General features: G+C 41.9%; 1 protein-coding gene across 1 annotated transcript in view; it reads left to right on the forward strand.

The window, feature by feature from the left end:
* Nucleotides 1-12,220, forward strand: part of LOC132821169 (bromodomain and WD repeat-containing protein 3-like) — a 231,047-nt gene that overhangs the window by 17,377 nt on the left and 201,450 nt on the right. The window lies entirely within an intron of this gene.

Below are 12,220 nucleotides of genomic sequence, written 5' to 3' on the forward strand. Positions count from 1 at the left end.
GGAAAAACAAACTTGACCTCATCCTTACTATTCTGTTAGTTGCAGATGCACCTGCAGGACAATATCGGTACGAGTGACCACTGCATAGTCTTTGTGGAGATAAAGTCTCGCCTTCACATTAAGAATAACCTCCATGTTGTTTGGCGCTATCGCCATGCTAAATGGGACAGACTTTGATCAGACCTAGCAACTCAATAGTGGGCATCCATGAGGTGCTGTGGGCCATCAAGAACAGCAGAATTGTACTCCGGCACAATCTGTAACCTCGTGGCCCAGCATATCTTGCACTCAACCATTACCATGGAGTGTGCAAGAGGGCATGTCAGGAACAGCACCAGGCATATCTGACCATGAGGTGTCAACCGAGTGAAGCCACTGAACAGGACTAATTGCATGCCAAACTGCATAAGCAGCAAGTGATAGAGCTAAGCAATCCCACAACAGATCAAATCTAAGTCCTGTGATCTTGACACATCCAGCCATGAAAAGTGGTGGATAATTGAGCAACTCGCTGGAGGAGATGGCTGCACAAATATCCTCAACATCAATGATTGAAAAGCCCAGCACGTCAGTGCAAAAGGTAAGGCTGAAGCTTTCGAGCAATTTTTAGCTAGAAGTGACGAGTGGATGATCCACCCCACTGTCCTCCAGTGGTTGCCAACGTTGCATATAGCAATCTTCTGCCAGTTTGATTCACTCCATATTATGTCAAGAAGCGGTTGGAGACCCTAGATTCTGCAAAGGCTATGGGGTCTGACAGCCTTATGGCAGTAGTACAGAAGACTAGTGCTGCAGAACTTGCAGCACCCCTAACCAAGCTGTTCCAGTACGGTCGCAACACTGGTATTGAAGCAACAATGTGGAAGATTGTCCAAGTATGTCCTGTACATAAAAAGCAGGACAAATCCAACCCAGCAATTACCGCCCCATCAGTTTGCTCTTGATCATCAGTAAAGTGATGGAAGGTGTCATCAATAGTTTTATCAAGCAGCATCTGCTCGCCAATAACCTGCTCAGTGATGCCCAGTTTGTGTTACACCAGGGTCATTCAGCTCCTGACCTCATTACAGTCTTGGTTCAAACGAGGACAAAAGAGCTGAATTTGAGAGGTGAGGTGAGAGTGATCGTCCTTGACATCATGGCTGCATTTGGCAGAGTGTGGTATGAAGGAGCCTGAGCAAATCTCTCTGGTGGTTGGAGTCATACCTGACATAGAGGAAAATGGTTATAGCTGCTGGAGGTCAGTTATCTCAGCTCCAGGGCATTTCTGCAGGGGTTCATCAGGATAGTGTCCTCAGCCCAACAACCTTCAGCTGGTTCATCAATGACCTTCCCTCTATAAGGTCAGAAGTGAAATGTTTGCCGATGATTGCACAATATTCACCACTCGGATACTGAAGCAGTCCGTGTTCAAATGCAATAAGACCTGGACAATATCCAGGCTTGGGCTGACAAGTAACAGCCACATAACTGTCAGGCCATAGCCATCACGAGTAAGAGACAATCTAACCACCACCCCGTGGCATTTAATGGTGTTACCATCACTGAAATACCTATGTATCGACATCCTGGGGAGTATCATCAATCAGAAACTCAACTGGACTCGGTATGTAAGCAGAGTGGCTGCAGAGCAGGTGTGAAGCTAAGAATACATCAGTGAGTAACTCCCCTCCTTACTCCTCAAAGCCTGTCCATATCTACAAGGCACAAGTCAGGAATACTCCCAGCTTTCCTAGATGAGGCAGCCCCAACAACAGCAAGAAGCTTGACACCATCTAGGACAAAGCAGCCTACTTGATTGGCACTACATCCACAAACATCCAGTAGCATCAGTGTGTACTATCGACAAGATGGATTTCAGAAATTCACTCTCAGATCCTCAGGTAGTACCTTCCAAATCCATGACTACTTCTATCTAGAAACATAAGGATAGCAGTTAAATGGGAATACCACCTTCAAGTTCCCCTCCAAGTCACTATCCTGACTTTGAAATATATCGCCATTCCATCACTGCCGCTGAGTCAAAATCCTGGAATTCTTTCCCTAGTGGCATTGTGGTCAGCCCTCTGCAGATATACTGCAGCAGTTCAAGGCGGCAGCTCACCATCACCTTCTGAAAGGCAACAACGGCTAAGAAATAAATGTTGGCCAGCCAGCGACATCCACATGCGACAAAATGAAGATATATCTAGTTCCTGTTCTGCTTTTCACTTTCTTCATTTGAAGACGAGAAATATTTATTACATATGAAATATTATGGCATGTGTTGTGGGGAAAATCACCAGTCTCGTGTCAGAGTTGGGGTTCAGTGACAGAGTTTATTGCACAAGGACATACCGGAGGTCTGGGGAGCGAGAGAGACACCGACAGCGCACAAGTCAGCTTCGAGTCTTCTCAACCCAGAGCACATGTCGAGAAATTTTTATTCATCTTGTGATACAGTAGGTCAGTGATGAGATTGTCTTTGTTTATAGTAATCGTTACAGAATTATTGATGGCTTTGATACAGTTTTTGTCAGACCCAGCGCAGCCTTTGTTAATTTCTGTGCGGTCATTGTCAGTTCCAGTGTAAGCAATGTCAGTTTCAATGCCTGCATGGAAATTCTTTGCTATAATAATGGGTGCTAATCGCTCTTTCTGAAAAGGGTATTTACTGCAGCCGTGACCATTTGAATCTGTATCAAGTTTTTAGCATTTCTATAAGAGGTGCTGGCTGGACCCAAACACTTTGGCAGGCAGTGTTCGTTACTAATGTGTATTTTCTCTCCCCCACCTACCTTAAACGAAGCAAGTGCATTGTGCTGGCATTCTGTGGCCTCAGGCAGTGTCTGTATCTGCTTTGCTGTTTCTTTCCGTATTGTGATCTGGTGACCATCTTATGTGTCAGGTTGGCCAAGTGATGGCTCAGCAGCCATCTTGTGTCCATACGCCTAGTGTTACCCTGTCCCGTACCATCTCCCTCTTCACATGCAACAGAGTTTCACAACTAGAAGTGTTAAAAGTGGCACAATTTTGATAGCTTGGCAGCTACAAGAAAAATGCAGTGAATAAAGATAATATCCATATCTTGCTTTCTTCAATTTCACCAAACATTGGACCGTGTGGGTGAAGAAATCTGGCTGCCTGTTGAAGTAGTTCAATGCGATCTCCTCTCTCCATTACAACATGATGGGCAAGATTAGCAATGACGGTTCAGCATGGAGCCTTTTGAGATTTGCAATGAGACAACACAAATTTGTGATCTGTCACAAACACAAATTGGCATATTATTATCTTTGCTATCATGTGCATTGTGTCATCGACAGAGGATATCTCTAGACATACTATATGTGAGGTCCTGAGATCCATGAGCAATGTGTGACAAGTTCTGTTTTGAGAGTTCACACTGATGATATACTAATAGTTAGTGGACCATCCAAAGATAAATGGATGGAGTTACAAGCATAAACAGTTTGACTGTCAGCAGCAGAAGGTCAGATGTCAAAGTTGTAATACCATCATTCATCAGCATTGGCAATATGCTGCCAGTAATCTTTCACTTGATTCTGAAATTGCCACATGAATTGTACAAGTTGTTCTATCCAAACTGAATAACAATAGGGAGTAGCAGTAATCTGCCTGAAAATAGTAAGTTGAGAGTTCTCCAAGTGTGTGACCTCAATGCACGCCTTTATACTAATGTTGCCTGGGTCTCACATGAAGGAAGGAGAAAAGGCTGAGTAGTTTTCCATCTTCTCTGACTCGGATGTGTCCTGGCCATCACTTGGCCACAAATCCAGAGTTCAAGGAGCTTCCTAAACATCAACGTGCATATATTACCAAGACAATGATATCTATGTTGGTTTGGTTATGTTTGTTACACGATGATCTGTACTGTTTACTGGCCTTTGTTGTGACATCCTGGGTGCCCTTCCCTCTACTACAGAGGCACCTTTAATTAATATATGAAGGTTGTGGCACTGATAACTCGAAGACAGTTGCTGGTGGCTGTGACATCTGGAATTTGACTGCTTTTGGGATATTGAAAGAATTGAGCAAAGGTCAGTGTTACTGGCACTAGCCAGTTGTCTTTTCATCTGCTTATGTACCTGACCTTTTACAGTCCTTAGATAATTACATCCTATTGGCCACCTGACTTAGTAAGTCAATCACTTTGTCCATGCCAGTTTAAACTCTGGTCTCCACCTTAGCCAGTTTATAAACCCTGAGCATATCTTAAATAGGCATTTTCTGCTACCCAAAATCTTGCAGAAGTACCATTTGTGATCGATACAAATAATCACCATTTTTGCATTTTGTCACTCGATATTGTACATGTGACCTACAAATTACAGTTAATCGTCAATCACTTCTGTAAGATTGCCATCAGGTTTGGACAGAGAAGTCTTTACAACCAAACTGTTTTTGGAATTGTTCGAATTAATGCATTGTCAAAGGTGAAGTATAGTTTTCATAAAAGTAAATTGACAAATGATTGAATACCAGGTAATAGTAAATGATTTAATGATAGCCTTGTAGATGGTGAATTCATTTTGGGCAATGAATCTAATGCAATATACCACAGGAACAGGCCCTTCGGACCACCAAACCTGTGCCAATTCATAATCCTTATTTAGACCTGCAATGGTTTCTGTACCTCTGTTCGGCTGCCATTCATGTGTCTATCAAGATGTGCCTTAAACAGTGCTAACATGTCTGCTTTCACTGCTTCCACTGGTGGTGCATTCCAGGCACTCCTACTCTCTGTGAGAAGTTTTCCCTGCACTACTTTCCTCAATGTTCCCCCTCTCATCTTGAACCTGTGCCCTCTTGTAGTTGACATTTCCACTCTGGAAAAAATCTTCTGACTATCCATCCTATCTATGTGTCTCATAATTTTGTAGACGTCTGTCTGGCTGCCACTCAGCATCGTCTTTCCAGTGAAAGCAATCAGAGTTTATCAAACTTTGCTTATAACTAAAACCCTCCAGACCAGGCAACGTCCTGGTAAACCTTCTTTGTATCCTCTCCAAAGCATTCTTGTCCTTCTGTTAGGAGTGACCAGAACTGCCCTCAATATTCCAAATGTGGCTGAACTAAAGTTTTATACAACTTTAACATAATTTGCCAACTCTTGTTTTGATCTCCCAGCCAATGAAGGCAAGCGTGCTGAATGCTTCTTGACTATCTTATCCAGTTGTGTTGCCCCTTTCAAGGATCTGTGGGCATATACGCCCAGATCCCTCTAAGTCAATGCTCCAAAGGGTTCTACTATTTATTGTATAATTTGGACCTGAATTTGATCTTTTAAAATGCATCACCACACATTGTTGGGATTAAATTCTGTCTGTCATTTCTCTGCCCAAATCTGCAATCTATCTGTATCCCGTTATCTTTTTGACAATCCTCACTATCTGCAACTCTGCCAATTTTGGTGTCATCCGCAAACCTACTAATCAGGCCACTTGCGTTTTCCTCCAGATCATTGATATATATTAGAAAGAATAAAGATCTCAAGACTCTTCTCTGCTGAATACCATTAGTTACTGATCGCCAATCCGAAAAGCAGTCTTCCACCACCTCTCTCTGTCTTTTATAACTTTATGTATCTTTGGAGTATTAGAAGTCTCCTCTGTGAAAGTACATGGTTAAGTATACTCTAAGGTGTACTTCGAGAGACGATGCAGAATTGGCGAGCAGAAACTGATAGCCAAGTTCCGTACCTATGAAGACAGCCTCAACTGTGATCTTGGGTTCATGTCGCACTATGTCTGATCCCACCATACTGTTCTGTAAAATCTTCCTTACTATTGTGTTTTGACGTCATCACCTTGATAATGTATGATCTCTCTACCTTAATTAGTTTGTACAGTTTTGAATTACTTTGGTTAGATCTTCAACATGCAACTGTCATACCTAGCATGTTATTTCAGTCATTTGGTTTGTTTCCACCTTATTTTTAATTTTTTTATAATTATCTCTCTGCCTCATTTGATCGGGTTATAGGTCATCCTTCACTTGTTAGTCAGCTGTTGACACTTTTCTCACCGTGAGATATTCTTGATCACCTGCAGAGGCATATTGTTCATCCTGTTGACATTGCACACACCATTTGTATGATCTTTTGATCTCTCTGATAAAGTCCGTGTCTGGGTGCTCCCCCTTCATTCACCTGATGAAGGGGCAGCGCTATGAAAGCTTGTGATTTCAAATAAACTTGTTGGACTATCACCTGGTGTCATGTGCCTTTTGATTTAGTTTAAAAAATGTGCAGTCTAGGTGCATTAGCCATGGGAAATACAGGATTATTGGGATAGGGTGGGGGTTTGGATCTGTGGACTCAATGGGCCAAATGCCTGCTACCATGCTGTTGGGATTCTATAATTTTATACCAGACATCTAATTTCCACAAGAAACAGGACAAATCCAGTAAGGCCAATTTCTGACCCATCAATCTGGATAGGTGTCACACCAAAAACACTCAAGAAACTCAAAACCATCCAGGACAAAGCAACTTGCACGATTGACTTGCATCCACTCCCTCTAGCATCAACGCAGTGGCATCAATGTGTACCATCTACGAGATGAACACAACAACTTACCAAAGCTCCTGTGATGTCTTCCAAACCTGTGACCACCTCCATGTAGAAGAACAAGAATGGGGCATACTTGAGAACATCTGCAAATTCCCCCACAAACCATGCATCATCCTGACTTGGAACTATATTGCTGTTTTTTTTTCGCTTTCATTACGTCAGAATTCTGGAAATCCCTCCCTTACGACACTGCATGCATCTACAGCACATGGACTGCTGCATTCAAGAAGGTGGCTCACCACAACCTTACTCTCCCTTTTTAGGGATGTGCAATGAATACTTTATGCAGCAATGCTCAGATTCCGTGAGTGAATAAAAGCAAAATAATCAGAAGAGTAATGGAAGTATCATTGACCGTTCTATCCAAAGGAGATTTACTCTGTGGTGCTCAGTTAGGTGCACCTTTGTTTCAAACATGAATAAAAGAGCTGAAATCCAAAGGCAAAGTTAGAGCGACTTTCTTGACATTAAGAGAGCATTTGACCATTTGTGGCATCAAGAATTCTTAACAAAATTCATGTCTGTTAGAATTTGTGTAAAACTCTTTCCACTGATTGGAGTTATTGTTACCTAGCACAAACGTTGATGGCTGTGACTACAGAATGCCAATCATCTCAGCCTCGACATTGCTGTGAGCGTTCCTCAGTAGCATCCTAGCCTCAACCATCTTCACCTGCTTCATCCATCGTTTTCATAAGCTCAGAACCAGAGATGATGTTTGACCAGTTGCACTTCCTTAATCAGCAAAACATTGTATGCTGTATGTAGCAATACCAGCAAACATTTAAACTTGTGAAGAAATGATGGGTAACATTCACACTATGCAAGTGCTAGTGCATGATTCAGTACTGTAGCACGCCAAGCCACCTTCAACAACCCCTTCCAAATCTGCCACATCTATCACTCGGAACAATTTCCCCTCCATTTAACATGCCACCCTGACTTTGAATTTTCTTGCCTTTCCTTTTACTGTTGTTGGGTTTAAACTTTGAAATTCCCTACACCTTCCTTACAGCACTGTGAGTGTCCCTGCACCATATGTACAGAAGTTGAAGAATATGCCTTGCGATCACCACCTTAAGAGGAATTGGGGAGATGGAAAACCATTGCATACTTGCATCCATAAATGAGTTTTAAAGAAACTGATGTAGACACTATAGTGTGAAACACATAAAGAAATTAAAATGTATTTTCAATTTCTCTAGCAAATGAGAAAAATTAGTTGCTCAAATTTTGAACTGTCATTCAACATAAAATTAGCATGATATTTCTTATGGAGACTAAAGTAAAATGGGGCTAAAGGTTGAAGTAAATATAAAACCAGAGCTGCATCTATATAACTGAGATATCCATTAATTGTGAATCTGTCAGACAAAATGCATGTCAAATTAATGAAACTTGGGTGATGAGAATATCATGTTTGGATTCATCAGGAGTGAAATACTGAAAGAAAAACTACAACAATCTCAATATGTTGTCTTTTGGGGTAGGCAGAAGTTCAATGATTGTAGATATTTGGTGATTTAGTGCATATTCAAGGATTAGTTTGAATATGAAAAGGGATTTGTTGTGGTCTCTTTCATTGTCTGTTATGTGACAGTTATTTAAAGCTAGTTTAGGGTAAAATCATGTAAATTAGGACATGGTAGGGATATCGTATCATTGGTTCCAGACCTCCAACTTGATAAATCTAATTATTTATAGGACGATACAAATAATGATATAGAGGACTTGGTTAAAACGGGTAAGACTGTTGATTCTATAAATGGAATACTGTTTTTCGGAATTGTGATACCTGGCATGGTAGATGCTAACTTATATGGTAGAAATACAATCTTGGCTACAGAAGGACTCTTTAATGAAAATCATGTGAGAAAGCTAAAATTGGATAATTTGTTGCTTGAAATCTGAATTTCTTTACACACAAGACATGGGCATCGCTGATTGTACCAGCATTTATTTCTTGTCTCTAGTTGCCCTTGAGAAAGTGATGATGAACTGCCTCCTTGTACTACTGCAGTCCATATGCTTTCAGTTGACCCACAATGTCCTTAAGGAGGTTTGATTTTGATTCAGTCAACTGCTTTTTGTATCAAAGTGCTTTTTTAAAAAATTGTCCTTTCGTGGGATGTGGGTATCGGATGATACTGAAATACAAGAGTCTGAGGAGACTTGACTGGATAAATTTGTGCAAAGTAAAAAATAAGTCCCACTCAACTCTGAGAATAGGAGAGATTTCTTCGGTTGTTAATCCTTGGATTTTTTAGATGTCAGAACAATTGAGGCTGTTTTATTGAATATTCAAGACAGAATTTGACATTTTTATTACCTACAAGGGAGTGGAAAGTTAGCCTGGGAAAAGGGTGTGCAAGCAAGAAAATGGAGTTCAGGGGGCAATTAGATTAGTCATGATACAATTAAATGAATGGTTTGGATTGAGAGCCAAATGACCAACTTGTGCATTTTCTTCGTAGAATCATTACTGTGCAGAAGGAGATCATTTTGTCCCTCACATCTGTACTGGTTCTATTACCTAATGACCATCTCCTGCCTTTTCCCAATATCCCTACACCTCAAGTTCTTAAGAAAACTGTTTGAGTGGGGCCAACTGAGTCGTTCCTATGGAGAATTTGCATTGACACAAGGAACTGAATGCCATCTGTTTTAAATTAATTCTATAATTTAGTTGATGGAATTTATATTTAAATTTGAATGGTTGGCCTGAACCTTGTCTCATTTTTGCTTTAAATAGCTGCATTTCATGAATCCTTAAGTTAACATCTGAGCTCTGTCTGATTTCTCTGCTGACTGTTGTTTGGGAGAGTATTTTAGAAGATATGTTCCCAATATCTAATAACAAGAATGTCTGAACATCTGAATTGAATTGAGTTGAATTTATTGTCATGTGTACCGAGGCAGAGCGGAAAGCTTTGTTTTCCAAGCAATACAGGCAGATCAAATAGTTAAATAGCATAGATAAGTAAATAATAGGTAAACAGTGGCAAAACAAAAATGCAGGTACAGGCGAATGCTAGGAGTTTGAGTCCATTCAGTATTCCAACAACAGTAGAGTAGAAACTGTTTTGAAACCGGCTGGTGCATGTGTTCAGGCTTCTGTACCTTCTCCCCAATAGTAGAAGTTGTAGAAAAGCATTGCCAGGATGGGATGGATTTTTGAGAATGCTGGCAGCCTTTCCTTGACAGCAGGCCTGGTAGATGGATTCTATAGATGTGAGGTTGGCCTTTGTAATTGCCAGCAGAATTCACCACTCTCTGTAAGTGTCTCCAATCTTGAATGATAGAGTAGTGATACATCCAGTCATGCCAGATTTTCTCAGCTGCCTGAGGAAGAAAGAGACATTGTTGGGCCATTGTAACCACATGATGAGTCCAAGAAAGCTGCTTGTTGATGACCACTCCCAGGATCTTGACACACTCCACTCATTCCACTTCTGTGCTGTTAATGTATAAGGGGACATGAGTAACATCGCACTGAAAGTCAATGATGGATTCCTTGGTTTTGCTGATATTGAGAGCTAGGTTGTTCTCAGTGCACCATTTTTCCAGGTCTTCCACCTTCCATCTGTAACTTGTTTTGTCACTAGCTGAGATTTGACCGACTATGGTGGTGTCACCTGCGAACTTGTAAATGGCATTAGTCTGGTATTTGGTGACACAGTCATGGGTATACAGCGAGTACAGTAGGGAACTGAGTATGTACCCCCTGGGTGCTCCACTGTGCAGATGAAATATTGTGGCTAATCTTCACTGATTGTGGTCTGTGGGTCAGGAAACTGAGGATTCAGTTGCAGAGAGAGGGGTTTAGTCCGAGATCACTAAGTCTAGTAATTAGTCTCAAGGGGATGATAATGAAGGCTGAACAGTAGTCAGAGTAGGATTTTTACATAGCTGTTCTTGGTGTCAAGATGTTCTTGGGAGGAGTGAAGGGCAAATGATTATAGCATCTGACATGAATCTGTTGGTCCAATAGACAAATTGAAGTGGATCAAGAGTCGTGGGGAGACTGGAGTTGATTTAATACCATGACCAACCTTTCAAAGCACTTCATGACCATTGAGGTTAGGGCCACTGGGTGGTAATGATTGAGACATGCTGTGTGAACATTCTTAGGCACAGGGCTAATGTTGGCCCTCATGAAACAGGCAGGGACAGTTGCCTGCTGCAGGGAGTGGTTGATCATGTCCAAGGAGACCTCTGACAGTTGATCTGCGCTTGCTCTGATTGCACGGCCTGGTACTCTGTCTGGTTCCATCACTTTGCTTGGATTCACATGAAGGAAAACCGATCTGACCTCTGATACAGTGACTGTTGGGATAGGTTTGTCAGGGCTTGTCGGAATAGGTGTTACCTCTTCTGCATAGAAGGCATTGAGTCGATCTGGGATGGCTGTGTCATCGTCTGCTATCTTTCACTGTCTCTTTTGAGAACCTCAGATGTCATTCAGACCTTGCCTGGGTGTCTGTCTGGGTCTCTAGTTTGAGTCGGTATTGGTCCTTGGCGCTCTCAATGGCCCTGTGCAGGTCATACTTTGATTCCTTATAGTTGAGTGGGTCTCCTAATCAGAAGATCTTATGCCTGGCTTTTAGCAGGTTCTGTATGCCCTGGTTCATACAGGGTTTCCTGTTGGGAACACCCGATTGACTTTCTCGGTATGCAGTCCTCCACACAATTGCTGGTAAAGTCTGTGACGGAGGTGGTAAATTCGTCCAAGGTACCTGCAGACTGTTTGAACGTGGTCCAATCAGCTGATTCCAGACAGCACCAGAGTTGATCCTCTGCCTCCTCTGACCAGCACTGGACCTGTGTCTGTGAGGGGGGTCTCCTGCTGTAGCTTTTGCCTGTTGGCGCGGAGAAGAAACAAAGCATTGTGGTCGGAGTTCCCGATATGAGGGCGGGGGATGGAGCGGTCGGCATCTTTCACAGTGCTATAGCAGTGGTCTAAAATGTTCGGGCCCCTATTGGGGCACATAATGTTCTGGTAGTACTTGGGCAACATCTTCCTTAGATTGGCTTGTTTGAAGTCACCAGTTACAATAAGCAGGGCCTCGGGGTGTTCCGTCTCCACGGTGTTAGTGGTGGAGTATAGCACATCCAGAGTTTTCTCAACCTTTGCTTGCTGTATGTACACAGCAGTTAGTATAGTAGCGGTAAATTCCTGTGATAGATAGAAGGGGCAGCATTTGGTGATGAGAAATTCAAGGTTTGGGTAGCAATGGCTGCCCAGGGCTGCCATGTCCGTGCACCACAAGTTGTTGATTAACAAGCAAACCCCTTCACCCTTTAATTGGAAAGAGACATACAAGTCCAGTCCCTTTCAATTTGAGTTGCAGTCATGGTAATTCTGATAGAGGTTTCTTGTTAACTGAAGTCATCTTTTAATATTTCCCTACAAACTTGTTATTGGACATTAGTATAAACTATAATTTCATCTTTTGAAAGAAGTTTTCATAAAATGAACCAGAAGGGATTTTTCTGATAATTAACAATGGTTTCATTGTCATCATTAAACTCTTCCAGATTTTTATTGGATTCAAATTAGACCATTTGCCTTGGTGGGATTTGAACTCCGATCCCAGAACATCATCTAGTCTCCAGGTTAATAGCCTAGCAGTAATACCACTACA

The sequence above is a fragment of the Hemiscyllium ocellatum genome, chromosome 12 (genome assembly GCF_020745735.1).
Source record: "Hemiscyllium ocellatum isolate sHemOce1 chromosome 12, sHemOce1.pat.X.cur, whole genome shotgun sequence".
NCBI lineage: Eukaryota > Metazoa > Chordata > Chondrichthyes > Orectolobiformes > Hemiscylliidae > Hemiscyllium > Hemiscyllium ocellatum.